General features: G+C 48.8%; 1 long non-coding RNA gene across 1 annotated transcript; it reads left to right on the top strand.

Moving 5' to 3' along the window:
- Window positions 1-1,992: 1,992 nt before the first annotated feature.
- On the top strand, window positions 1,993-21,251 carry LOC116668907. The gene is made up of 2 exons (XR_004326166.1): window positions 1,993-2,145; window positions 20,218-21,251. It is a non-coding gene; the product is annotated as an uncharacterized LOC116668907 (long non-coding RNA).
- The last annotated feature ends 5,437 nt before the right edge of the window (window positions 21,252-26,688 follow it).

Raw genomic sequence — 26,688 nt, 5'->3', positions numbered from 1 at the left:
GAAGCACTGGCCTCCTCCCTTTGTGGCTAAAATTATCAGAAACTGAACATGTGTTGCTGACCTCAGCCCTCCTCCAGCCCTGGTCCCTCTGGGAGCCTGTGCTGCCCCCACACTGGCCCCTGTGCCAGCCCTGGACGAGGCAGGATCCTTCTAAAAGAGCTACTGCACTGCCTGCTTTTGCTGACTCCACATCATGTACACTGAGAACGTGGGGTCCAGGTAGCCGAGGGTGCTAATGTGTCTCCCGGGAGGAGTGGAAGCTCGGACCACTTCACTGCGGCCACCACTGCCATTGCCAGGGCCACAACCACCGTGAGACTCCTCCCTGGAAATGCATAGCGAGTCTCTTTACCTCCTTCCCTTCTGGACTGCTGGTCCACAGCCACCTCCATGCTGGTTTCCTCCTCACTCACTGAACTTTCTCAGTTACTTGCATTCTTGCTGTTGGATAGATCCCAGCTCCTGTATTATTCCACTGCATCCAGGATGCTTAGGGAAAGGAATGTCATAGCCACTCCCCCACTTTTTTTTTCACCCCCTAGAGAGATATGCTCAGAGATAGGTCCCCAACAGAAAACATTTGTTGAGCATGTTGGTAGAAAGCCTAGAAGTGCCCCTGCATCCATTTGTCCCTGCAGCAGACACTCGAGGAGACACAGCCCAGATACCAAGCAGGAGCAGGGCATGAAACCCCTCACTGACATCATCTCCCAGAAGCTTTTCAAGGCTCCCATGTGGCAGGTGGGGCAGGGATTTTGCAAAAGGGGTGACTCGAGGCCCAGGTCAGGGAGGTGGCTGGCTCCACTTAAATGACCCAAAAACTCCCAAGCCCCTGCTCTCCAGCTGAAGGCCTTGGCACAAACTCTCCTGGCCCTAACCAGCCCAGCTCACAGAAGTTAGCCTGGGATGGGAGCAGGGTGAGGGACACAGAATGCAAAAGCAGTGGTCCCATCACAGGGCCCAAAGGGACCCCTCCCTGGAAATCTCACCCTGCTTTGGCCCTGGATTTCCCTTCTGTCTGCAGAAATGACCATTCCTGGGCTGTATTCCCTCTCAGCTGCATAGCAGAAATACCACTGGTTGCGGTGTGAGGCCGGCCTGGACGGGAATTGCGGCTTGTCAGGGGCAGTCACCCTTTACACCGGTTGTCCTGGTATAATAATATCTCAGGGCTCCTTTTCCATCTAAAATTGCCCCAGTCAGGACCATACATTGTACATCTTCTTACTAAGGCAGAAGGCACGGCACATGGACAGCGGTGGGGGCGACCTGATTTGGGACCCATCTAGTTCTGTGACTAGAGAGGGGAACAGAAAACGAGGTGTCCCCTTGAGGACACTGCTCTGGGGGGCTGGCTGCATCTGTAAGGAGATTCTGCAGCCCTAGAAGGAAGCCCTGGCCGTGTCTTGAGTTGCTTGGCAAGATAAAATACCCAGAAAGGAAAGCAGAGTCTGAATTCCCTGCATCTGGAGACAAAAGGCACCCGAGGACAGGGCCACCACTTTGCACACCTCTGGGGGCAGGGGAGGTGCCACTCACACTGTGGTCTCGGTGAATGGTGTCACCTGGAATTGGGCAGTATGCAGCCTGTCCAGCTGTACAGTCTAAAGTGCCCAGGGGGAAGCAGGATTTGGTGAGCAGAGGTTAGATCACGTCAGAGGGCAAGAATAAGTTGGGAGCTGAGAAGCTACCAACACAGGAGCAACGCAAACCCTCAGGAAGGAGAGGAATCATTCTCAGTCTGGGGAGGAATGCTTTTAAATCGGTTCAACACGACTCATATCAACAAACACTGATTGAACAGCTACTATGTACCAAGCCCGGAAAATAACTGGAGGGAATCAGACACTGCCATTGAAGAGCTTCTGGGCCAGGAGGGAAGAGAGCAGGTTGTCCCTGGCCTGTCCTGCAGGGCGGAGCCAGCTCAAGGAAATGCAGGCTGGGACAGGAGCAGAGGAGGAGCCCCGGGGAGGGTGTGCTGGGTCTGTTCATTCTGGCTGCACAGACTGAGATGGTATTCTCGGGTCACTTGAATGATGGGGAACGCAGATATGCAGGACGTCATCTCAGCCACAGAGCCAGCCCTCGGAGAGCTGGATCAGCATTCAGGATCCCTAGAGTCCAGGAAACTGGCAGCAGCTTGGGGTAAGATCAGTCTTCCAATTCCAGGCTGACGAGTTTGAACTTGATTCTGGAGGAGGCGCCATAAAATGTTTCTGAGCAAAGGAGTGACTCAGTCAGATTCTTTAATAGCCTTGGAGCTGTGGTCCTGGCTTATGCTGTTCCCCGCCCCCACCCCATGACCTGCCAGCACTTTCTCCTCGGCACCTCCGCTGTCAGGGAGGGGCTCCAGCCAGAAGCGGCCTGAGCCACGGGCAGCACAAAGGCAGGGTAGCTGCTGGGAGGAGAGAGTGCCTGGCCCAGGCTGAGCCCCCTCAGTTAGTGGGAATCAGTCTGTCCCTGCAGAGCCTGGCTTCCCAAGGGAGACAGCTCAAGGCCACGTGGACATGCTAACCAGGGCTGCTGTCAGACAGGCCCAGCTAGCCTGGAGGACCTAAGAGCCCTTATGAAATTCTCCACTGCTGTTTGCTCCAGCAAGTAGATTTTCTTTGCCCATCTTCTAGCAATTAAGTGCAGTTCCCTACATCATATGGTGTGTGTGTCCCAGGGCTGCTGTAAACAATGACCACAGACTGAGTGGCTTAAAACAACAGAAATGTTTTCTCGCATAGTTCTGGGGACCTAAGTGCAAAATCAAGGAGTTGGGAGGGCCACACTTCCTCCAAGGCTCCAGAGGAGAATCCTTCCTTGGCTCTGCCAGCTTCCATTGGCTCCACACGTTTCTTGGCTTGCAGCTGCATAACTCCAGACTGGCGTCCATCCTCCTCCTCTTCTCTCTGACTTCTCTCCTGCTACTCAGGGACACTTGTCTGATTTTAGGGCTCACCTGGTGATAATTCATGATGATCTCATCTCAAGATCCATAACTGCATTACAACTGCAAAGACCCTTTTTCTAAATAAGGTCGCAGTCACAGCTTCTGGGGCTTAGGATGGGGCATGTCTTCTTGGGGGCCACCTTTCAACCTGTGACACACGATCTTTGGACTCAGACAGAGCCAGGATGAAACCCTGTCTTAATTACTTACTCGCTGAGTTGGGCTTGGACAAGTTTAGTAATCTCCCTGAACCTTATTCCTTTATTATTAAAATAGGAAAAGTATCTATTCATAGGGTTGTTATGAGACTTACATGAGATCATTGCTTGGCATAGAATACACAGTAAATGGCATTGATGATGACAACGAAGACGATGATGAAGAATTGACTCAGAGAAGTGAAGGGAGTTGCCCAAGGGCTCACAGCACTTAGGCGGCAGAGCCGGAACTGAGCTCAGATCTCTCTTTTACACCAGAAGCCACCCTCTTGCCATATACCTTGTCTTCCTATTACCTGTACTGAAGTTGTGGCCTTGTTCTGTTGGCTGTTTCCTCGGGGACATCTCAGGCTCATCTGATCCATGCCAGAGACTGTGGGCTCTTTGGCAGGAAGGTGAACAGCATCTCAAAGTGGAGTGAAAAACCAACTACTGGCCCCGAGGAGGTGAGATTAGGATCAGAATTATTCCAGTGGCAACAGGGGAAATCAGACTTGGCCTCCTCTTGTGTAAGAAGCAGTTGGTCGCAGTATCACTGGGGTTGCTGACCGTTCGCCGTGCAGTGATGGGGTGGGCTCTGTCCATGTGCTGTCTGTCAAGACTTGCCTCTTCCCTGTGGGGTGGGGAGAGTATCCCATCCAGGGTTTAACTCCCTCTTGGTGTTGTCTGCATCTGGGGAAGCAGCCTCTGCATGGAGGCTAGGACATCACTGGCCCAGAATGAAAAGAATGCTGCCAGGAAAATCAAGGCAGGGTTAAGTCCTCCCTCTAAGAGCTCTTTGAAATCTGATCTTCCCTCCCCTCAAAAAAGACAAGACTTTGATCTTCAAGCCGCTGCCACTCAGATTTCCCATGCTGTCTGTCTTGAAAGGCACCTGCCAGCTTTCACAGGAGGGCCTTCTTATCAGTGCAGTTGCTACTTACACCGACACTGGGCTTGGTTTGGGACTCTGGGGAGAAAGACATGGGCCTGGGCTTCTGTCTTGGGTGGGATGGAACTAAATAGGTGGAGCCTGGCGTTGCTGATCCCTGGGGAGGATGTCAAGTCCTGGTCCCCTCAGGACAGCACCTGAGGGGTGGAGGCAGAGCCAGGCTTTGGCAGGGTCCTGTCTGGGTCCTCAGGGAGGAACAAATGGATCATCCAAAAGGAAATTAGTGGAAGGGGCAAGGAGTGGAAAGGATAGTGTGTCTCCCTCCTAATGAAACATGAAAAGGTTCTGGCAGCAGAAAAAAAAAAGAGAGAAAGAAAGAAAGAAAGAAAACAGGCAAGTGAGCGGCCCTCATGGCAGGAACGTGGGGCTAGGGGAAGGGCAGAAGTGGCTCTTGGCCAAGTGGTGACTCACAGTACAAAGCTCATCAAGCATGAGGAGAGTCCAGAGCTGTGACCTGTGGTCCAAGGGGGTCTCAGAGCCCCAGGGCTCAGGCTGAGGGAGAGGAAGCCTGTTCCCAGGCAGGCGATCAGCAAACTTTCACCAGATGCCCTGTCTGCAGCTGAGCCCCTGGCCTAGGAACTGGCACCAGCCCCAGCCTCTGGCCTGCCAGATGGTGGCAGGCATGTGGGCTAAAGGCTAATGTGGGTCTGTAGCTCTGGCAATGAAAGGGCTTTCTTCTGGGGCTCCGCAGCCCCTCCGTGGAGGGCTCCCAGGGTCTCGGAGCACACGAGTTGGGTCTAGGGGAGGAAAGGCAGCGCTGGCTCTGTGCCCACCCCAATCCGGAGCCACTTGTCTCCTTCCTTTCTCCCCCTCTTCACTTTCTCTCCTGGCCAAGTCCAAACCCAACCCAACTCAATGGCCCAAGAAGTAAGACAGCTCTTTCTCCCCCAGGCCTGCTTACATCCAAGATCATCCTGGGGACCCTTTTACCAAGACAGCACACTTAGCTATAGCAGTCAGCAGGACCCCGTCTCTGTGACATCTGCTTAAACGAACCACCCGTCATGCTAGGTTCTGCCAGCGACAGAGTCAGACAGAGGCTTTCCCCCCGTGGGGGATTGGTGAGATATCCTTTGCCATTGGGACAGTCACAGTCTAGCTTCGATCCAAGAAGCATTTTTTAAGTCCTTGGAGAAAGGGGACCATTGTATATGTGCTCCCAGGTGGAGGATTAAAAATTCTCATAAAATGTTGACTTCAGAAGCTCATTTCCTTCTTAAGTCATTTCAAGAACCCTTGTATACACCAGGATTACGTTTGAACTTGGTGTAGCTTACAAGACCCTGCACGGTCTGACCCTGAGCACTGCCGCAAACCCCTGCCACTCCACAGGCTCCCTGTGTGCCGTTCGTGCAGAATTAACTGCTGGATCCTGGGTAGACCATGCTTGGTGACTCCAAGGCACCTTTGCACAGAACATTCTCCTCCTTGTCTTTCTGGAAAGCTTCTTTTCATCTTCAACTACAGCTCAAACTTTAGCTCTTCAGTAATGTAGGAGATACTTGGTGGATGGAGGGGTAGAAAGGAGGGCCCCTCTTGGAGTTAGATATTTCTCATTCTACAAAATTACCAAAGATAATGAGGGAAATAGTGGTCCTAAGGATGTTCAATTTTCCAAATTCAAGGTAAGTGCTCCAAACATGCTCAATTCCAAGTATAATCCAAAGTGTACTAGACCATTGATGGGATGGCATACAGATTGCAGATGTTTTGAGCCGCTTCATTAAAAAAAAAATCATTGAGACATTGGAGTAAATTACCTCATAAGCCACTGGCTGGGCTGTAGGCCGTCCCCTGATCCACCCCCACCTCATCTCTCCAGGGTGCTGGGGTCCATCCTGAGATCCACTAGCCAGGGTGCTCCAGGAAGCTGGGTGACCTCCAGAGCCCTCTGGTTGGCATTTGGTCTTACTGGAAGAGGCCTCCTGCTCTAAGCTGTGTTTGTGGGGGCTGTTTGCTGTTTCCTTAAATAGTCATCAAACTGAAAATTTTGAAAGATCCCTTATGAAAGTATTTCTGTCTAAAATAGAAACTGCTTAATATTATTTCTTTCTAAGAATGAGCCCCAGATACCTCCACGAGCCCCTCGTCCGAGGAAGACAGGGGGAAGATGGAGGAAAAAGAGACCCAGTCTACTTGTAGAATCACAGACTCCTCAGGTTAGAACTCCCAAAGTCATCCCTGACAGTCCTCTGCCTCCAGGCAGGAACATCCTTAGCAACGGAGCAGGGCCTGTTCCCCATCCAACACATTGTCAGGTTCCTATGATCTGGGGGCTGCAGGGGCCTGTTGTGGGTTGAGAGTGGGTGCACTCTTGCTGTCTGAGATTTTGCCTGCATCAGGTTCGGATCCACCCACCCCACCACAGATGCCTCCTCATTCCTCTGCAGGGACACGTTGGCACTTCCCTGCCCTGCCCCCACCAAGCCACAAACCCACAGTGCCAGGCAGACAGCAGGTGCTTTAATCACCACTTGCTGGCCTCAATCGACCCATGAGCCTGGTTGCAAAGACTCTCCTCACGCTTGCCAGCTGGTTCTCACCTCTGAATCACCTGTGACTGGTTAGGACTCTTGGTTTCTTCAAAGCCTTGCCCCAACAGCAAGTTTCCAGGACATTTGCCACCGGCAGGGCACAGAAGAAATCCCATGGAGCCCAGGAACCTGGTCAGTTTTGAGAAGAGGGAGGCATCCATCAGGGACCCCCGGAGGGCATGTGGCTACTTATCTCTCTTGTTGAGGCTCCAGGCAGAGGAGACCTGGAGACACCTTCCCACGCTACCTCCCCCGCACAATCCAGATCAAGTCCACCCCGACAAGGCAGCCAGGTGTGCATGCATCTAGGAGACACCTGCCCAGCTCTCTCTGAAAGAACAGGTGGGTCCAGCCCAGTGGGATCCCAGCTGCAGTGCTCTCAAGGCTGCTGTTGACACTCATGACAGGGCCATGGGAGTCACATGGCCTGGGGCTGCGTAGGGGACAGAGGACATCACACACTCTAGAACTATGAGCCATAAAGAAGCATGTACCTTGCACTGAGGCAGGACTGAGGACCCCCATCTGCCTTCCCAGCCTAAGAGAGTTGTACGAGCAGCAAGGTCCATTGGAAGCCTGGTGTAGAGGCAAGTATGGGCTGATGGGGCCTTGGAGCAGGTGGTTGAATCCCTATGGTGGTAAGTGGCCAGGTCTGGAACGCATTTAGGAGGTGAAGTGAATAGAACTTGCTGATGGATTAGATTTGGGGGGTGAGGGATTGCAGTGGGTTAAATAGCATCCTCCCAAAATTCATGTCTACCGGGAGCCTCTGAATGTGACCTTATTTGGGATAAGGTCTTGGCAGAGGTAATTAAAGTGCGGCCGGACCTGATTGGGATAGGCCCTAAGTCCCTTCATGGTCTTCTGGTATCGCTTCAGAATTCAAGGTGGAAGGAAGCAGGAAGGAAGGAGGGTCGGGTCAGTCCCGTCTGCTGTTGTTGTTTGCAATCAAGAGAGCTGAATTCCTCCTAGGAGCCGCCCGCACACTTGCCTTATGTTCATTGGCCAGAATCTATCACGTGACCACCCTAACTGCACTCCCCAGAGGCTAAGAAAATGAGGTGCTGCCTTGTTAGCCTTGAGAGCTGACTGTGGCAAGGAAGAAAGGATGAGGACAGTTGTTGGGTCATTCATCCAACAGTATGCCACAAGGACAATCGTGACTCTGAGACTTCCATCTGTGTATGTTTACTGCCTTTTATAACCTCCCCCGCCCCCAAATTACCTGCATAACAACCTTGCAAGGTGGGAAGACCAGACATTACTCATTCCCGTTTCACAGGTGAGGAAACTGAGGCCCAGGGCTCAAATAGGATTTGTCCAGAGTCACAAAAAGTCCATGGCTGAGCCAGCCCTCAAGCTTGGTTTCTTGGCTCCCAGCACTACCCACAGCACATCCAATAAAATATATGAACCAGATAATCTTCAAAGACAGGTCATTGTTTCTGGTGTACAGCCTTGCAGGGAGACTGGCACGATCGTGGGCGAGCTCCTAACTGCCTTTTAAAGACCAAACAACAGACGCTCTGTTGTAGTCCTGCTCCCTTCAACAGCGTAGAGTCCAAGCATTTCCTGCCGCTTGATAGGCTAATTGCTTAATTGAATTAGTGCAAATTCCTGATGTCTCTGAGAGATGAGTTGTCTACAAAATAGGCTGACTTGGCCGGCCTGAAAGGCCAAGGCAGGGAAGGCAGCAGCACAGAACTTGTGGACTCTCTGCTTGGACCACGGGGGGCCTTCGCTCAGGTAGTACTTGTCTGTGCTCTGGGCTGGCAGGGTGAGCAGTGGGTGCGATTGGCCCAGCTGGTCCAGGCTATGCACACATGTTGCCTGGCCGAGTCTGAGCAAGGAGCTCAGAGGCAGATGGGGTGATGAGAGGGTGTGGTTCCTGTTAGCCTGTGTGAGCACAGCACCCGAGCTTCTTTCAGCCCCGTCCAGCCTCCAGCCCAGCCTGGCCAGCACAGCTTCTCTGCATCAGGACAAGAAAGGATGCAGGACAAAAGGGACTGAAAATCCATTGTCTAAATTTCTGCGGGGAACGTGGTGCCTTGCCCTGGCTCTACCAGGAACAAGGAGTGGCTTGTCTGTTCACAGCATTGTACAAAGATTGGCTGATTTGCACCCTATCAGACCATCCTGACGTTGACTTTGTATGTGAGTTCAGATGAAGAGAAAACTATTCCTGGAGATGAATTTGGCTGAGATGTTTTTATGTGTTAACCAATTCCTGTGTCCTGGGTACACAGCGGGGCCACATTTCCTAATCTCTTGTGCAAATAGGTAGGGTCCATGCAACTAAGTTCTGACCAATGGAATAACATGTTTACCACTGACATGGGTGTGGGGGGGCGGGGTGCTTGCTTCAGCTTTATGTGCATTCTGAGTTAATAGGTGACATTGGCATTTATCCTGCTTTGTTGGGAGGCAGCACAGGGTTGAAGCTTTGGAATGAGATATAGTTAGGTTCATTTCTTCATTCTGCCACTTACTAGCTGTGTGACCTCAGGCAAGTTACTCAACCTCTCTTAACCTGTTTCCCAGTTTATAAAAAGAGAATATCTCCTCACAAAGTAGTTGTAGGTAATACATCCAAAGTGCTTAGCACAGGGTCTGGCACACCGGTAGCGTATGATAAGGAACTGCTATTATTGTGTTGAATTGAAAATAGTTTAACAGGTTATTTTAGAACTTTTATCTGACTATTTAAAATTGTATGATTTCTTTCATAAAAACAGTAGTCACCCCCCCTTATCCACTGTTTCACTTTCCACAGTTTCAGTTATCTAGTCAACCGTGGTCCAAAAATACTAAATGGAAAATTCCAAATATAAACAATTATTAAGTTTTAAATTCTGAGCAGAGTGATGAAATCTCTCGCAGTCCCAGTCTGTCTCACCCAGAATGTGAATCATCCTTTGTCTAGCTTCTGCCCGTTAGTCACTTAGCAACCCTGTGGGTTATCAGATCAGCTGTCGAGGCATCCTAGAGCTGGTGTTCAAGTAACCCTTATTTCTCTCAATAACGGCCCCAAAGAGTAGTAGTGCTGGCAATGTGGATACTCCACAGAGAAGCCATAAAGTGCTGCCTGTAAGTGAAAAGGGACAAGTTCTCGATAAAGACAGAAAGAAAAAAATTGTTTGCTGAGGTTGCTAACACCTATGGTAAGAACGAATCTTCTACCCATGAAATTGTGAGGAAAGAAAAAGAAATTCATGCTACTTTTGCTGTCATGCCTCAAACTGCAAAAGTTACGGCCACAGTGTGTGATAAGTTCTTAGTTAAGATGGAAAAGGCATTACATTTGTGCAATAAGATATTTTGAAAGAGACCACATTCACATAACTCTCATTATAGTATAATGTTATAATTGTTCTATTTTGTTATTCGTTATTGTTGTTAATCTTTTACTATGCCTAATTAAACATTAAATTTTACCATAGGTATGTGTAATATAGGGAAAACATAGTATATATAGGGTTTGGTACTCTCTGAGGTTTCAGACTGGGGGTCCTGGAACATATGCCCACAGATAAAAGGGGAGACTACTGTAGCATGAAAGGAAACTGAGATGAAAGAAATGAAAGTGTTCACTCTCATGAAATCCCAGACTAAGTTACCAGGCTGGGAATTCAAAATAAATTGACTTTACAAACAGCTTGTCCTGAGTTGTCCAGAGAGGCAGAACAGGGAGCCTGGCCTCTGGCTGGATTGAGGGCAGCCTGACCCTGGCTGGCTCCACGCTGTGGGTGGCCAAGGCAGCAGGGGCGGGCTCTTCCAGACAGAGCCCACTCTCTGGACTCTGAATGTTTCCAGTCTTGACTTCAGAACAGCTCTGGCTGGACACCAGGAGACCCCTTTCTAGCCATGTGACCATGATGTCACCAATGTCATTTTAGCTATTCTGATAGGCATGTAATGATATCTCGTTGTGTTTTAATTTGTGTTTTCCAATGATGATAAACATCTTTTCATGTATTTACTTTTCACCTCTATATCCTGTTTTCTGAAATGAATCTTCATGTCTTTTACCCATTTTATAATTGGATATTTTGTGCATTTTTTTGGCTATTGAATTTTAAGAGCTCCTTATATAGTCTAAATATTAGTCTTTTGTTGGACATATAGTTTACAGTTTTTTTCTCCTAGTTTGCAGTTTGCCTGTTCACCTTCTTAATAGGGTCTTTCTCAGAGCAAGTTTTCCATTTTGATGAGATCACTTTATCAGTTTTCCCTTTTATGGCTCGTGTTGTATTGCCAAGTCCAAGAACTCTTTGCTACTCCTAGATCACAAAGATCTACCCTTTTTTTTTTTCTGAAAATCTTATAGTTTTACATATTACATTTAAGCTCATAATCCATTTTGGGTTAATTTTTGTATAAGGTCTGAGTTTTAAGCTGAGGTTCATTCTTTTGCCAGTAGCTAGCCAATTGCACCTGCACCATTTGTTGAAAAAGCCATCCTTCATGGGCCTATATCTGGGTTCTCTATCGATTTTGGTCTACCCTTCACCAATAGCACACTGTCTTGATTACGGTAGTTATTTAGTAAGACTTAATATCAAGTAGAGTGATTCCTCCCACTTTATTCCTCTTTTTCAAGATTATTTCCATGTAAATTTTAGAATAACCTTGTCTAAGTCTACAAGAAACTTTGCTGGAAATTTGGTAGAAATTGCATTTAACTCTATAGATCAATTGGGGGAGAAATGACATCCTCACTATATTGGCTTTCTCAATCCATGAACACAGTATGTCTATTTCTTTAGGTTCTGCTGCCTTAAGAAAAGAAAAAGAAAAAACAAAATAGCTGTCTTAGGGTCTTTTTCCAATTATGTAGATGAAAAACTAATAAAGCAGTGTCTCGCACACTAAATATTTGATGAATGAAGTCTAGTAACTTTTATTGAACTCTTCATGTATGTGAGAAACTACTCGTTTAAATTCTCACAACAACCCTATGAGGTGGATACAGTTATTATCTCCATTTTATAGATGAGGAAACTGAGGCTCAGAGAAGCCAACTTGCCTGAGATTATACAGCTCATAATCAGCAGAGCTGGGATTTGAACCTTGGCAGTCTGGTCCCACAGCCTGATACTAAACCAATACACCATACTGCCTTTCAGAAAACTAAGTCAATACGGAAGAACAATTTTTAAATCACCTGCAGTCTGTTTCCCTATGAGGACTAACAACTGTTAACATTTGGACATGCATTGTGGTATATGTTACATACTGTATACTGTTTGGTATTATGTGCTGTTATATACTGTATGCTGTTATATAGTGTATTCCATTATATACCACCCACTGCTATACTCTGCGTACTGCTACATGCCATATGCTGTTACATACTGTATAATGTTGTATCCTGCATATAGTTAAGCACTGTATACTATTATGTGCTATATACTGTTATGCACTGCATACACTTACATGCTATATGCTGTTATACACTGTATACAGTTACATGCTATATGCTGTTATGTACTATACACTGGTCTGTACCGCTATATGCTGCATACTGTTATATACTGCATAACAATTATATATTGTATACTATTGTATACTGCCACTGTTATAAACTATATACTGTTATATGCTATATACCATTATATGCTTCATACTATATACTGCGTACCACCATTATATGCTGCATACAGTCATATATTTATATGCTGCAAACTGTTATATACTGCATACTATTATATACTATATACTGTTCCATACTGCATGCTGTTACATACTATCTACTATACTGTATTGTGGTATACATCCTAGGAGATGCCTCTGTAAGCATATTATATGTGTCCATATTATGTGTGCACTTTTTTACATACATATGTATATATTGGAATATACTATACGTATTACTCTGTGCTTTTCCCCCACTTTTTCCAGATTTTTTCTGTGTTATTGAATACAGAGATGTAGTATCCTTCTTAGTAACTATTTAATCGGTTCACTATTATTGACATCTTAGCTATTTCCCTGTTGCCATTTAGGCTGATTGTAACTTTCATTTAATAAAGATAATGTTAAGTGAATTTCTTCATATTTACATCTTTGTAGGTATATGCCTAGAAGTGAAGCTTCTGTGTAAAAAGGTACACATACTTTAAATTTTGATATCTGTTGCTATACCACCTTCCTCTGAGGATGAGCTGAGAGTGTAGGAAAAGGTCTCTTTCCCAGGACTTCCCAACCCTGGGTGTTGCTGGTCTTTTCTGCTGTTACTAATCTCACACCTTCCCCTGAGAGGGAGGATGGGGTGGAGACATGGACACGTCTGGTTGATGTTTAGAACACCTGGTGAGAGAGGACACCAAGGTAGGAGAGATGAAGCAGAGTCTTGATTTAGGTCCTGTGGGGCCTTGTCCACCAATGAGCTCCCCCCAGGCCCAGCTGGATCTCGGCACCCCTCTCTTTTCTAGAATTTCTTATTTAGACCACAAGTATCTGAGTTGATGGCAGGAGCTGGGATTGCCAGTGAGCGGATTCCCTGTCAGAATTAGCCTGTCTCCTGAGATCCCACAGCTGACCTGGAGCAGTCACAGGTTTGGGAGCTTGGATTTGGCCAGAGCCTGCCGAGTAAGAGGACCAGGCCCAATATTCCAGGTTCCACTCTTTTCCCCAGAGTAGACCCTCCCTTCACCATTATGGTGGGAATGGAGAAGCAGGATGAGCCAGATCATGGGTATCATCTCAGAGCTGGGGGACCATCTCAGCCATGTACTTTCCCACCAGTCACCCTCCAGCCAACAGCCTGGGTGTGAGAGCCTCGATGTCACAGAAGAGGGTCCCCATCTTCCACAAGGAGAAAGAATTCAGCCAAGGGAAGGTAGGTGCCAAAAGCTATAGCAAAAGCACAGACCCTAAATGAAGGCCAAGACGAGGATCCAGACAACTGGGATTACCCTGATTTACATCGTCAAATTGCTCTGCGGTGAGTTTCCTGTAATTACCTCTATATGGACTCATACCAAAACCCAGTGCGGAAGGAATTATTATACCCATTTTACAGCTGAGGCAACCATAATGCAGGGAATTCAACTGAGAGGACTGCAGTAGGCAGGCAGACCATGACTTGCTCAGAGGAGACTCTGGCAGTCTTGGCTTCTTGGCCCCTCTCCTGTGACCAGTCAAGGTCACACCACTGGGCAGAGACAGATCCAGTGTAAGAACAGGTCTTCTAGGTCCAGAAACCCAGTGCTCACCCTGCCCCTGCCCCTGCCCCACCCACAGCACAAACCTGCTCTTGGGCTTTTACTTCCGTGATGCCAACATCGAGGACAACTAAGATTTTAAGAAACTCTGGGGGCAACTAGAAAGTGGACCCTGCAGAGACTGGCTCAAGGGAGCCCTTCTGAGGCTAAGCAGGGCCTGGAGAGGGGTGACCTAGCCACAAAAAGGGCAGAGAGAGCAAGGAAGATGCTCAGAGAGCCCCCAAATTGCCCTCACTGGGCAGATAATGGCTGTGGCAGCAGAAAGTGTTTCCACGAGAGCCCAGGAAGAGCAGTGTTACCCAGGTCTTGATCAGGCCCGGAATGCCCGGCATACAGCTCCTGCTGGTGGAGGTTCCTGGCTGACTTTGAACATTTGGGTGCCGTGAAGTTTAGGAAGAAGGAAGCAGGGAGGTGCCTGGCAGGCAGAGCTCGGGGCTGGGGACCAGGAGGCTGGACCAGTGTCTTTCAAGGCTGTGGGCTCTCATCTCTGGCTTGCTGCTGCTTTCTGAAATGTCCTTGGTAGGTGTGAGAGGTGGAGGGTTAATATCTAGGGAGATGGGTTTTGTTTTCATGGATTAGGGGGGGCAAGAGATGTGGCAATCACTCTGGGAAATGCAAGGGTGGCAGAAGCTGAGTTGCAGAAACAAAACCTCTCTGGCACTTTCTGCCTGGTGGCGGGAAGCACCAGATCACACTTTCCACCGCCCTGCTTAGCCATGCAGCCCTGGGGAGCTCATCATGCATTCTGTCCACTCCACCCTCACATTCATTCACCAACCTTTGCTGAGTGGGTGCTCTGTGCTCTGCCCCAGGCTGGCTGCTGGGCGATCATCCCCAGCTTCCCTCTCTAACTCCCGACGGACTTCTCTGTGAAAGCCTAGAAGCCAGGCTAAGTGGTCAGCTCTGCCCAGGGCAGCCTCAGCCTGGACCCCAAGCCCACTAGTAGCTCCTTGCTAGAGGCCCAGGGTCCGGAGAAGGGCTGCTTGTCACAGGCTCTATGTGCTCAGCTGGGAAAGAATTCTATACAGGTTGGAGTCTCAATGATGGCCAATGTCTAACAGGGTCTGACCCTCCTCTCTGTGGGTGGTCATTGTGATTCCTGGGATACCAGACCTGCTTCCTGCTAGACATCCACCAACAGGGCCCTAAGTGTAGTGTACCCAGGAGAACAATTTGAGGATTTGTGGTTTGTTCTTTCTGAGGGGACTTCAGATTTGGGGGCTTTTGCTACATTGTAGAGACTTTAAAAAAAAATCTTAATTAGTCACCCCACCCCCACCCCCGGCACTCATGAGAAGATTAACCCTCTGGAGGCAGGGCAGCACACTCCACAGGCAGCCCGGTTCCTCCTCCACCCAAGTGAAGTTTAACTCGTTTCCATTCACAATGAATTAATGTCTGATTACTTATTAATCCCTGTTAGCTATTTTTTTTCCTGAATGCCAAATCCTCTCCATTCTGGGGCAGTAGTTTGGGTATTACTTCATTTATCAGACCCTTGGTTTACCTTGAACTTTCAGCAACACTCGTGGCTTACCTCAGAGACCTTTCCCAATAGAAAGGTGACTCATCCAGCCCCTAGGTCCCCTGGGGGATAATTGATCCTGAATTTAGGAAGTGAGAGTGGCACTTCCCACCAAAAGGCAGAAAGGAGTCAGGTCAAGGGGGTGTTGCAAGGAGAGCCTGGGTGTGTCCAGACTCTGGAGAAAGGCCCTAAAAGTCCCTTTGCGGGTCCCCTCACTGCTTGGTGGAGAAACTGTAGTCTGAGATGGCAGGGTTGGGGCACTTGCCAGAGCTTAAGAGCACAGATTCTTAGATTTTGTGAATCTAAAGGTAATAAGCTCTTAACTGTTGGAGTGCTAATGAAAGGAACAGACTCTTTTCCCAGGAAAATGAATGTGTGCTTATACACTGGCAAAGGTACAAAAAAGACACACACGAAGTTATCCACTGCAGGACAGTTTGTAATACAGAAAGGCTGGAATCGACTCAGATATTCATCAGGAAAGAACTAGCTGAATGTACAGCTACAAAATGGAGTATTATGCAGCTATAACAAGGAGTGAGGACTATCTCCACAGACTGCTGTTGAGTGATCTGTCACTATAGGGTTAAAGGAAAAATCCAAGTGCAGACCCGAGTTTACATTATGCTTTTTTTTTTGTCCAAGAAAGGAGGGATACAAATATGCCTAGAGTGTAATCTCTCAATGCCATTTCCCGCTAAAAGGAACCGGGGCCACTTGGAGAGATGCCTGATACCAGTCCGAGGAGGGAAATGTACAAGAGCTGACGGCTTTGCTGTCAAAGCCAAAATTTGAATAAGCTCCCACCAGCTTAGAATAGGACCATTTGAGCATAGTTAAGAAAATAACCACAATAGATGTAAGCCCAGCAAACGTGCTTGAATCCATGAGCTGCCATGGCTTGTGGTCTGACAAAGGACTGCTGTGGGAATCTTGGCACACCAAGAGTAGTGGCTGAGGGCAAGGACCCACTCAACATCATGGCCCAGGAATGAGTCACTCAGATGGATGCTCTGTCATCTCTAATCTTCACGGCATCCAGTAGAAAGAATTCTCAGCTTTTCTAAGAGACATTTCCACTAGACTTCTTGTCAGATTCTCCAGGACCTTTGGGGGTCCACTTAGCTCCTAGAGGGGACAGCCTTAAGCGTATTGTTGTACCAGGGCTAAGGACAGAGGGGAACTGCACATCCCAAACCCTACGTGCTCTGCCCAAACCCTGAATCTTCCTGTGCTCCTGTCTTCCCATTCCCCCCACCACATTCCTTGTCCAGTCCATAATGGCCTCCTACCTGGGCCCTGGACCACCTCTAGTGTGTGTGCTCCATCCAGCTTCCCTCCACCCTGCAGGCAGATTTGCCTCCTGATCTAGTCCTTACCCTCCTTCAAACCTTTCAATGCTTGCTCAGCACTCACCCTATTCCAGTAGTACCTCCTTCAGGAAAGATTTAGGCTAAAATTACAAATGCATCCAAACAATGAACATGTCCTCCTTTCAGTCTCACAAATACCAGGCACAACGCCACCTCTGCACTTCTGTTCTCATTGTCCTTCACCTCCTAAGACACCCTCCCCCCTGCACCTGCTCAAACCTCACTGCAGTGGGGAGGCAGAGTGCCCTGCGCTGCCAGCCAGAGCCAGCACTGTGGTTGGGGAACAGGAGGTTGTCTGCCAGGCCCAGGGAGGGAGAGGCCATGCTCAGACCCACTCTGGGCTCTGCAGCTGCTGTCATTCGCAGCTGTGCCTGCTCTCCAGCTAAGGAATGTCCTCAGAACCCCACCCCCCTCCACCCCACAAATGGAGTGCAGAGGGGTGGTTGCTCCCATGAGCTAGCCACCACCTCTCCCTCACCATGTCCTGCTCTCTTATACTCTATATACTGTCGGAACCTTGCTCCAGGGAGTAGGGGATCTGGAAGCCCACACAGTTCCAGAAGCCCAAGACAACCAGCCCTGCTGTAGAAAACAGCATTCTGTGTGCAGAAATTGACAGACACCATTATCGTATTTCAGAGCAGTTTTATGTGTGAGCTCCTGTCACTGGAGGAGGGAAGTGCCTGTGCCAAGCGTTTGATGAGTTTCCAATGAAGCCACCAAATGCACAAAGCTGCCTGACACCAGCCTGCTTCTGAGCCAGGCACCACGTGAGACTTCCTTGAGTGTCCAGGTGACCCTAGCGCAGTGCCTGGAGCCCTAGTGGGAGACCAGCACCAGAGCACAGTGAGGTGGGAGGCTGGGTCTGCTTCATTTGCTGGGACACGAAAGGAGCTGGACGGACACTTCTGCTACATTTCCTTAGAATTGCTTTTGTCTTTTCATCTTACTGAAGTAGAAAGAAAATGGGAAGTGACGGAGAAACAAGGGCTCTTTGAGGTCTGTCCCCTGAACATCCCCCCACCATCACCCGCTCTGATCTCGAATGGGCTCATTCATCCTGGAGCTGCAGCCCCTCCCCATGCCTGCAAGTGTGATAGCGTGTCACCGCAGGCAGGATCTGGACGGTAAAGTGATTAATCTGTCCATCCCAGCACAGTGAGTCACCAGGCAACAACTAGCTCCCCAGCCACAGAAGACCAGAGATCAGGAATTACCAGCTGTTCTTGCTCAAGTGAATGCCAAATGCCCCTTGGGGATTTTCAGGACTCCTTTCTAGAAATAGAAAATGTACATTGAGGGGGTTAAAGTCTCAGGGCCTATCTGCTAATATAGTGCAGTGTTAAAGAGCACAAACTCTGTAGTCAGAATGTGTGGGCTCAAATTCCACCTTTTACATTTACATGCTGTGTGACCTTGGGCAAGTGACTTCACTTCTCTGTGCTTAGTTTCCTCAGCTGTAATATGAAGCTACTAATAGTACCTATCAGTTATGGTTGTCTCAGAGCACTTAAAATGTTAATATACTTTAAGTATCCACAACAATGCCCAGCACATAGTAGGGACTGCTTGTGTTGACTGGCTTTGGAGGAATCAATGTAACAGAAGCCAAGAGCACAGGTTCTGAAGATTACAGGAATTTGGATCCTGGCTCTGTTCCTTTCTAGCTGCGTGACCTGGGGCCAGTTATTAAATGCTTTGTGCCTCAGGTTTCTCTGTAAAAGGGGGATGATACAAGCTAAAATATGTATCAATGTTTGCAAAATGCTTAGAACAAAGTCCAGTACTATCTTCCTTATAATTATTGTTCCATATTGGTTATTATTATTATCACTGTCACTATCATTTCTCAACTCTGATTATGGTCATTTCTGCAGATTGAAGCAACCATGGGTCCCCGTTTTCCCAGGAGCCAGGACTTAGGGGCCTGGAAGGTGATGACCTCCTTTAGCCCTGGGCTTAGGGTCAGGCCAACACCCAGCTTGGCTAGAGAGTCCACATTTGCCATTAAATCAGAAGAGGGACCCGCCCACTGCTGGGTCCCCCTGGAGGGTAGTTGTTGTTGCCTAGAAACCTACCGTATACACCAGACAAGAGCACAGACTCGGGCTCAACAGATGTAGTTTCAAACCCTGACTCACTCAGCAACACTGTGACCCTGGGTGACCTACTTAACTTTCTGAGCCTCAATTTCCTCATCTTCCAATGGCGGGAGGAGCACCTTCCCTGTGGATGCAGCTAAGCTCCTGGCACAGCACCCTGTTCAATAAAAGCAGGTCCTTCCCTTCCTGTCCCTTCCCGCTCTCTTGACCCCATGATTTGGGGCCAGCAGAGGCTGTTGAGAGTTTTGGGTTTAGGGAGCAAATGTTCATTTCACTCCACTTTCTTCCTCAGGACCAAAAGCCATAGGGCAGAGTCAGTATGACAAACCTGAAGAGCCATTTAGCTTCCTTTAGCATCTATTTCTGATACTGTGTTTTGTTTTTTACTTAACTCACGGAATACATAAATATATGCTGATGAGGTCTTTTTTGTTTTTGTTTTTGTTTTGGTCAAAGAATTCAAACAATACAGGAGTACTTTGAGTAAAAAGTGAAAGTCCTGTTTTACAATTACCCCCTCCCCTTCCTTACACCAGAAATCATCCATTATTTCTAGACCTTTTTCTCTCATTTGCAATATATTTAAGTATCATTTTACTAATATGAATCCTACTGTATATATTGTACTAAGACAATTGCTTTTGCTTAAAAAAAGTGTCTTCAGTCCCGTGGAGCAGCCTCATTCTTTCATGGCGGTAGATTATCCATCTGTGCGGATGGACAGTTCACTGACCGCCCCCTCTATCGTTAAGCATGCAAGTGTTTACACTTCTTGCTCTTACGAACATTCGTGTGTGTCTTCATGAACATGTGTAAGCATTTCTGAGCATTTCCCAGAAGTGGAATTCCTACACCAAAGGATTGAAAGAGTAACAACTTACCCTACACCCGATCTCCTTACTTGGTTTTATTTTTACTGATAGCATTTACTACAAATGACAGTATAGACTTATTTGTTTATTGTGTGCTTTTCCCACTAAAATATAAGTTTCCCAGGAGCAGGTACCTTATCCATCTAACTCATGGCTGTATCCCCACTCAACCACAATAGTGTCTGGCATGTAGACTCAGTAAATATTTGTTGAATGAAAAATGGATGAAAAGACATGCACATTTTTAATGTTGATATTCTCCAAAAGGCTGAACAATTTACATTCTGCCAAGAGAGCAAGAGATTGTTTCCCCACACACTTGGCCATGCTGGAGATGATCAACCTTTAAATTAATTTTTCCCATTGAGTTGGGGGGGAAAAATGCTGCTTCCTCATTTACGCCATTGCTTTACAAGTTCCTCCTGAGTCCTGCGCGGCCTCTCACCGTGAGCAGGTGTGAGCGGCCAGACTGACTTGGGAAGTTCTGTTTGTTTGCAGTGAGCATGCGCAGAGCCACAGGCCCGGAAGCCCCCGGGGAGCGCTGCGGAGCAGGGCCAGAGCGGGAGCTGCGGCCCTAGGCTCAGGCAGGAAGGAGCCTGGACAATGTCACAGCTAATGTCACAGCTGCTGCGGCAGCAGCTGTGGGTGGATGACGACAGCTGCTACACTACTGGAGGCAGAAGAGAAGCTGTGGGAGCCGAAGGGTGGGGCCGAGCATCCATCAAAGGGGACTGTGTGTGGGCCGGAGTAGGGGCTGCCAGGCCTGGCCAGGCCCCGTCCTCCCAGAGGGATCAGAAGTACCCAAGTCCCGGGCCCTGACAAGCTTTGAGTTACTGACCTTCATCTTCAAAGGTCCTTCCCAGAGACTCAGCAGGATTTTTCCCTCCCAGAGGGATCTGGTGTCACCGCTAGTATCAAAGCTTCATTCTCGTTCCAGGCCATCTTCCCCAGCCCCTTCTGCATGTCGCAGTGGCTCCCCAAGGAAGGATAGCTTCTCCCTGTTTCTGGGCCTCAAAGCAGAAACACCCCAGGGCCACGAGGGACCCTGCACCTCATCACTGTGCTGCCTACTGAGGACTCCCAGGCCCAGGAAGGAAAAAGTAGGGTCTGTCCCCCTGTACCTTTGCCCCGGAATCCACACACAGATTGAGTGTGACCTGTGCAGCTGACCTGCTTTCTTCAACCTGTTGTCTATAGCTCTGGAAGAATGGTATAGACCTAGTTTAAAAGAGACCTAAGAGATAAAATGACCTAATGCAAGGCATGGATCTGGCTTGAATTCTGGGTTGAGTAAACCAACCATAAAGGACATTTTTGAAACCATTGCAGAAATTTAAATAGGACCGGGTGTTAGACAATGTTAAAGAACTATTGTTAATTTTGATGGATTTAACGGTGATATTAGTATGTAATAACTTATTCTTTTAGAGATGCAGACTGAAATATTTAGAGGTAAAATGTATGTCAACAATTTGCCTTAAAATACTTAAGCAAAAAATGTATGTGGAGCAAATATAGCAAAATGTTAATAATTGTCCTATCTAGGTGATAGGTACATGGGGTTTATACAATCCTCTCAATTTTTCTGTGTGTTTACCATTTTCATGATAAAAATTTTTAAGTAGAAGAAGAAGGGGGGAAGGAAAGAAGAAGGGGAATGTGTATGACTCTGGGCAGGGCTGGAGCTTAGCACATAGAGCTTGGGGCCAGCCTCGGTTACTGACCACCGTGAGGACCCAGCCAGAGATCCTTAGACAGCAGTGCTGACCCAAGAAAAGCCTTGGGCTGAGGCTGCCTATTTCTCTACAAATCACGAGTAAGCACTTGGAATTTGGAAGTAGGTAGGCCTGGTTTCCAGAGCTGCAGAGCTGGGTTAAGGCCCCACAGACTTCTAGCAGGGTCAGCCCTCTCCTGGGGACAGGGAGGGACACCCCAAAGTCAGCCTTGAAGCCTTCTGTACTAAGAATCAGAGGTCCTCCTGCTGGCAGGCTGCTCCTGGTGAGGCCCTGCCCGGTGATGGTCTGCCCGGGCTCTCTGAGAGCTGGCGCCCAGCAAGAGTGGAATCATAGTCCACTGCTTTGGTAGCCTCGTGCCCAGGAGCCCCAGCCAGGCACGTGATCAGCAACGGTGCCTTAAGAAGTAGTGCATCAATTTTGTGCAGAAACGCTGAGGGCCTGGCCCAGCCGGCCCCCCAGGAAGCCGGAGCCCACACCATCTGCATAGCAGCCAAGCATGAGCTGGCCTGTCTGCATCTGCAGAAATCAAGACAACACAATTCTTCTCAGAAGTCAGAGTTGGCCCTTGTGAGCACAGGGAAAGCCGTCCGCAGATCCCACAGCAGGAGCAGGCTTGCCAAGCCAGGTGTTCACAGGAATAGAAGGACCCCCTTATCAGCTCGTGGGCTTAGAGCCCTCCCGGTGGGAGGATGAAGCACACTTCTGTTTGGGGGGTTTGGGGTGGGGAGTTTCTGACAGACTATTGTTTTTACAGAAGCTTTAAGTTCACAGCAAAATTGAGACGAAGGTGCAGAATTCTTGTGTACGCCCTGCCCCACACAGGCACAGCGTCCCCGACCATCAATGTCCCCAACCAGAGGGGGACATTTGTTATAATCGATGACACATCATTATCACCCAACGTCCATAGTTTACCTTAGGGGGTCAATCTTGTGTTGTACATTCTATGGGTTTTGAAAGATGTATAAGGACAGGAGTTCACCTTATAGGATCATATACAGTCTTTGGTGCCCTAAAAATCCTCTCTGCTCCATCTTTTCATTGTTCCACCCCCCAACCCTTGGATTCTTTTACTGTCTCTAGACTTTTGTCTTCTCCAAAATGTCACAGAGTTGGATATTACAGTATGTAGCCTTTTCAGACGGGCTTCTTTCCCTTGGTAATATGCATTTAATTTTCCTCCACATCTTTTCATAGTTTGATAGTTCATATCTTTTTAGTGTTGAATAATAGTCCATCATCTGGACGTACCATTTTTTATGTATCCATTCACCTACTGAAGGACACTTTGAGGTACGTTCCCTACTCACCATCCCCTCTCCAACACACCTGAGAGCTGGTATCTGCTCTAAGGCTCACAAGGTGAGCATTGTGAGTTCCACAGTGGTCTCTGTACCAAGAGCCTGAAGCTTAGTGAAATTTCAGAGGTAAGGACACCATGTACTATCTCCTCAATAAGTATTCACTAAGTGCCACTTATTGCTCTGGCCCACCTACTGTGGGCCTTATGCAGGGAGGCCCACGGCCCATGGAAGGGACAGACTTCCCCAGCTCAACGAGGTGGGTGCCAAAGCATAGGGTTCTGTTCTGTGGGGCGTAGCAAAGCAGAAGTACCTCTGCAGCCGTGACCAACGTGGGCTGGTGGGTTCCTGGGGGGATCTAACAGAAGGTACAGAGCAGCTGTTCTCAAACTGGTCCCCAGACCACCAGCAACGGAATCCCCTGGAAACATATTTTGCATGGTCAGGCCACTCAAAGTTGCTGTTTTCTTGCTCTCTGAACGTCCCCTGCTCAACCAGAGCCTGCTTCACCTACACCCTACTCACATGACTGACCTTCCTACATACTTGCCCCAGGCCCCAGCTAGTGACTGCTCTTATCAAAGGTGTGGTGAGGGGCGTGCCCCTCTGCTGGTTTCCCTGGTAACAAATGAACCAAACTGACATCAATTCCCGCTGTAACTGCTAACCTCCCTCTACCCGCAGGAGCAGCTTGCCGCCTGTCCTGCCCACCTTCACGGTGGGGAGTTGCCCTAGGACCTTGCTTCTGACCTCTAAAATCCCTCCCTATCCATTAAACCATTGATGTCTCCGTCCGGACTCCAGGCTCTTTCTCCAGTCTGGCTCCAGCATCACATTCCACAGGTTAAGGGCTCAGTCCCACAAGATTGCCCCTCACCCCCAACTTCAGACACCAGATGAAACCCAGTTTGTTACCTGTACGTCCAACTAACTGGCTGTGGATCAGAAGTTCCAAAAACCCCGCTCCTTGGATTCGATTAATTTGATACAGCGGTTCACAGAACTCAGGAAAACTTTTTACTTACTAAATTACTGGTTTGTTACAAAATTATGTAATTCAGGAGCAGCCAGATGGAAGAGATGCATAGGGCAAGGTAATTGGGAAGGGGTGTGGAGCTTCCCTGCCCTCTCCGAGGGCACCAATCTTCCCAAGTCTCCACATAATCAACAATCCAGAAGCTCTCTGAACTCTGTACTTTTGGGTTTTTATGGAGGCTTCATTACATAGGCATGATTGATTAATCATTGAACTCAATCTCAAGCCCCTCGCCCCTCCCCTGAGGTTGGGTAATGGGACAGAGCAGTCCTACTCTTTAATGACCTGATTGGTTCTCCAGGCAAAGAGCCCCCATCCTTAGATGTGGTCCAAAATTTGCCTCATTAATATAACAAAAGACACCTTTTCCACTTTCAGCACTTATGAAATTCCAAGGGATTTACAAGCTCAGAGGTGCCAGGAATGGTGAGGAAGACCATATATATATATATATATTTTTTTTTTCTTACTATAAATCACAACATCACAGCCAGACAGGCTATGTTATACTGTGGTAACAAATGGATCCCAAATCTCAACAAGCCTAGCTCTCCCTCACATAAAGGCTGCTGCAGCTTGGGCCTCTCTCCAGGGCACTGTCCTCCATGCAATGTCTTGATGAATGGTCAAAGGTGGCTTGGACCTGTGGCCCTGCCATCTCAACGCAAACTTGGCTGCAGCCATGCTGAGAATGAAAAGAGATACTAGAGAAGATGACTTGTGGGGACCGCTACTCAGAAATGGGACATACGTTCCTTCTGCTCATATTGCACAGGCAGAAATGTCACCTGGCCCTTCCTAACTGCAAGGGTCCTGCAAAGTGTGGGGCCCCACAGATCCAGGGAGGAAAGGAGAAGCCCTGGAATGCCTACCCCGAGGACAAACTTCCTTTCAAGGAGATAGCGGAGGAGGAAAGAAGGGCAGAAGGCAGGTGGGGCCGCTGTGCTGGGAGAAGACAGATTACTTTAAAAATCTTTTTGAAGTGTGGGGTTCTGCTTTTCTATGATGCTGTGGTTCTGAGACTGCTGTAAATTGCTGAGTGTTTCTGTTTCATGAGATTCTATAGCTCTGGGAAGGCTTACTCATATTTTAGCCTGTAATGCTACCACTGTGGCCCCCACAGGTCCCTGGATGCTGGGCTTCCAGAAAGCAGAACCCAAGGCAGAGCAGGGTGCAGTGGGTGATGCCCCAGGGCTGGCAAGGAAAGCCTGGGCTCACGGGGTCTGGCAAACTCAAGTGAACTCAGGCAGGGCCTGAGTGTTCGGGCAAGTCCGGGGCAGGAATCAGCCTTTTCCCTAAATTGAGCAATGACACCCATTTCCTCTAGAAAGAAAAAAAATTGATTCAGTTCCACGTCCCTGGCCCTGTTCGAGCCCATGGGTAAGTGATTGTGGCGCAGGGTTGCAGCTGCTACGGCGCCAAGTGCCTAGGTGCCAACCTAGTGCCAAACACAGGAATATGACCCCTCTTTCCCCACCCCCACCCTTGTCCTGGGGCTGGGAGGCACCTGCAGCAACCTGGAAGGAGACAAGGGAAACAAGAGAGGAAGAGGGAGAGGGTAAGCCAATCAGCACAGACTGCTGAGGTGGGCAACACCCCCCCCCCCCGAAAAGGAGGAGTCCCCTCTTGCCCAGCTCTGCTCAGCCCTGGGGACTGCATGAGACTCCTTCCCCTGCCTGCAGCTCTCACCTCTCCAAGCCCACTTTGGTTGAGATGTCACCATTACAGGAGCACCTCCAGAGAAGTCCCTAATGGGGTCAGAGCCCCTGGCACTGACACGGAGTGCTTTCTTTCTCGTGGGGACAGATGGGACTGATGGTCATTGTTCTTAGGTTAAGTCACTGTGCACTTTGCTGAAAGCTAAATTGCATATCTGCCCCGAGGGAGAATGAATCACATAGATAATTCCCTTGCTTAAAGCTCATTTATTTAGGATCCTGCTTGAGGTTGTTTTTTAATAGATAGATTAGGGAGTAATTCAGAAAAAAAAAAAAAAGACAAAAGGGCACAGTAATTGGGTTTCCCCTTGGCTTAGAAGTTTTGTCCTCAGAGAGAGAGTAATAGAAAGGGCAAGGGGTCTCCGTGGTTTGTTCAGGCTGTGGCTTGAGAGTCCTACAGTGATGTGAGGTGGGGGAGGGAGAATGGGTTCTGGGAGAGGAAGAGGGGGCTCGAGAAGGGGAAGGGGAGGGAGGGTGGGGGTGGGGAGAAAGCGGGAAAGTGATGGCCCCAGCAGCAGCCCTGCAGTCCAGCGTCAGCCTTCACAGGCTTCCTCTCAACCCCTGCACCAAGCAAATGAGAAACTCGGGGTGCTGGGGGTGGGGGAGAAGATGCACCTTAGGCTGCAAGACCATTGCGACAGAGCAGAGGGTGAGCACGTTTCCCCAGGCTGCCCAGGGCTCCATCCCCGAACTGTGCTGCCCCTTTCCGTAATTGCTGGCTGCCTGAGCCCCAGCGTTGTGGGGACCTGCAACCCACACTCAGGAGGGGATGGACACTGGACTACAAAATCCTTGCCACCTACATGCCTGGACCCATAAGTCTCAGGCTGAAGCTCTGAGATGCTGCTCTGAACACTGAGCCAGCAGCCCTCAGGGCCCTGTCCTTCAGACCCAGAGACCTGGACCAGCCAGACACCCAGGAGGGGGCCCACAGGCATGGAGGAGAGTCCATCAGAGCATAGCATCCTGGCCTCAACGCCAATAAGCCCTGCATCCCACTCGGAAACCTCAGGACTCAAGCAGAACGGTTTGCCTCTTCTGGCCTCGGTCCCCCTGGTTGTACCAAACACAGGGTTGGGGCTAGTGTGACACCTCACCTGACTGATAAAAAGCTGCATCAAGCATTTGAAAATGCAGCCAAATCTGTCAACACTTCCCAGGCATCTCATAGGAGCCGA

This window comes from Camelus ferus, chromosome 15, assembly GCF_009834535.1.
Source record: "Camelus ferus isolate YT-003-E chromosome 15, BCGSAC_Cfer_1.0, whole genome shotgun sequence".
Classification (NCBI taxonomy): domain Eukaryota; kingdom Metazoa; phylum Chordata; class Mammalia; order Artiodactyla; family Camelidae; genus Camelus; species Camelus ferus.
The sequence above is the reverse complement of the archived record's forward strand: the minus strand, read 5'-3'. Positions and strand labels throughout refer to the sequence as shown.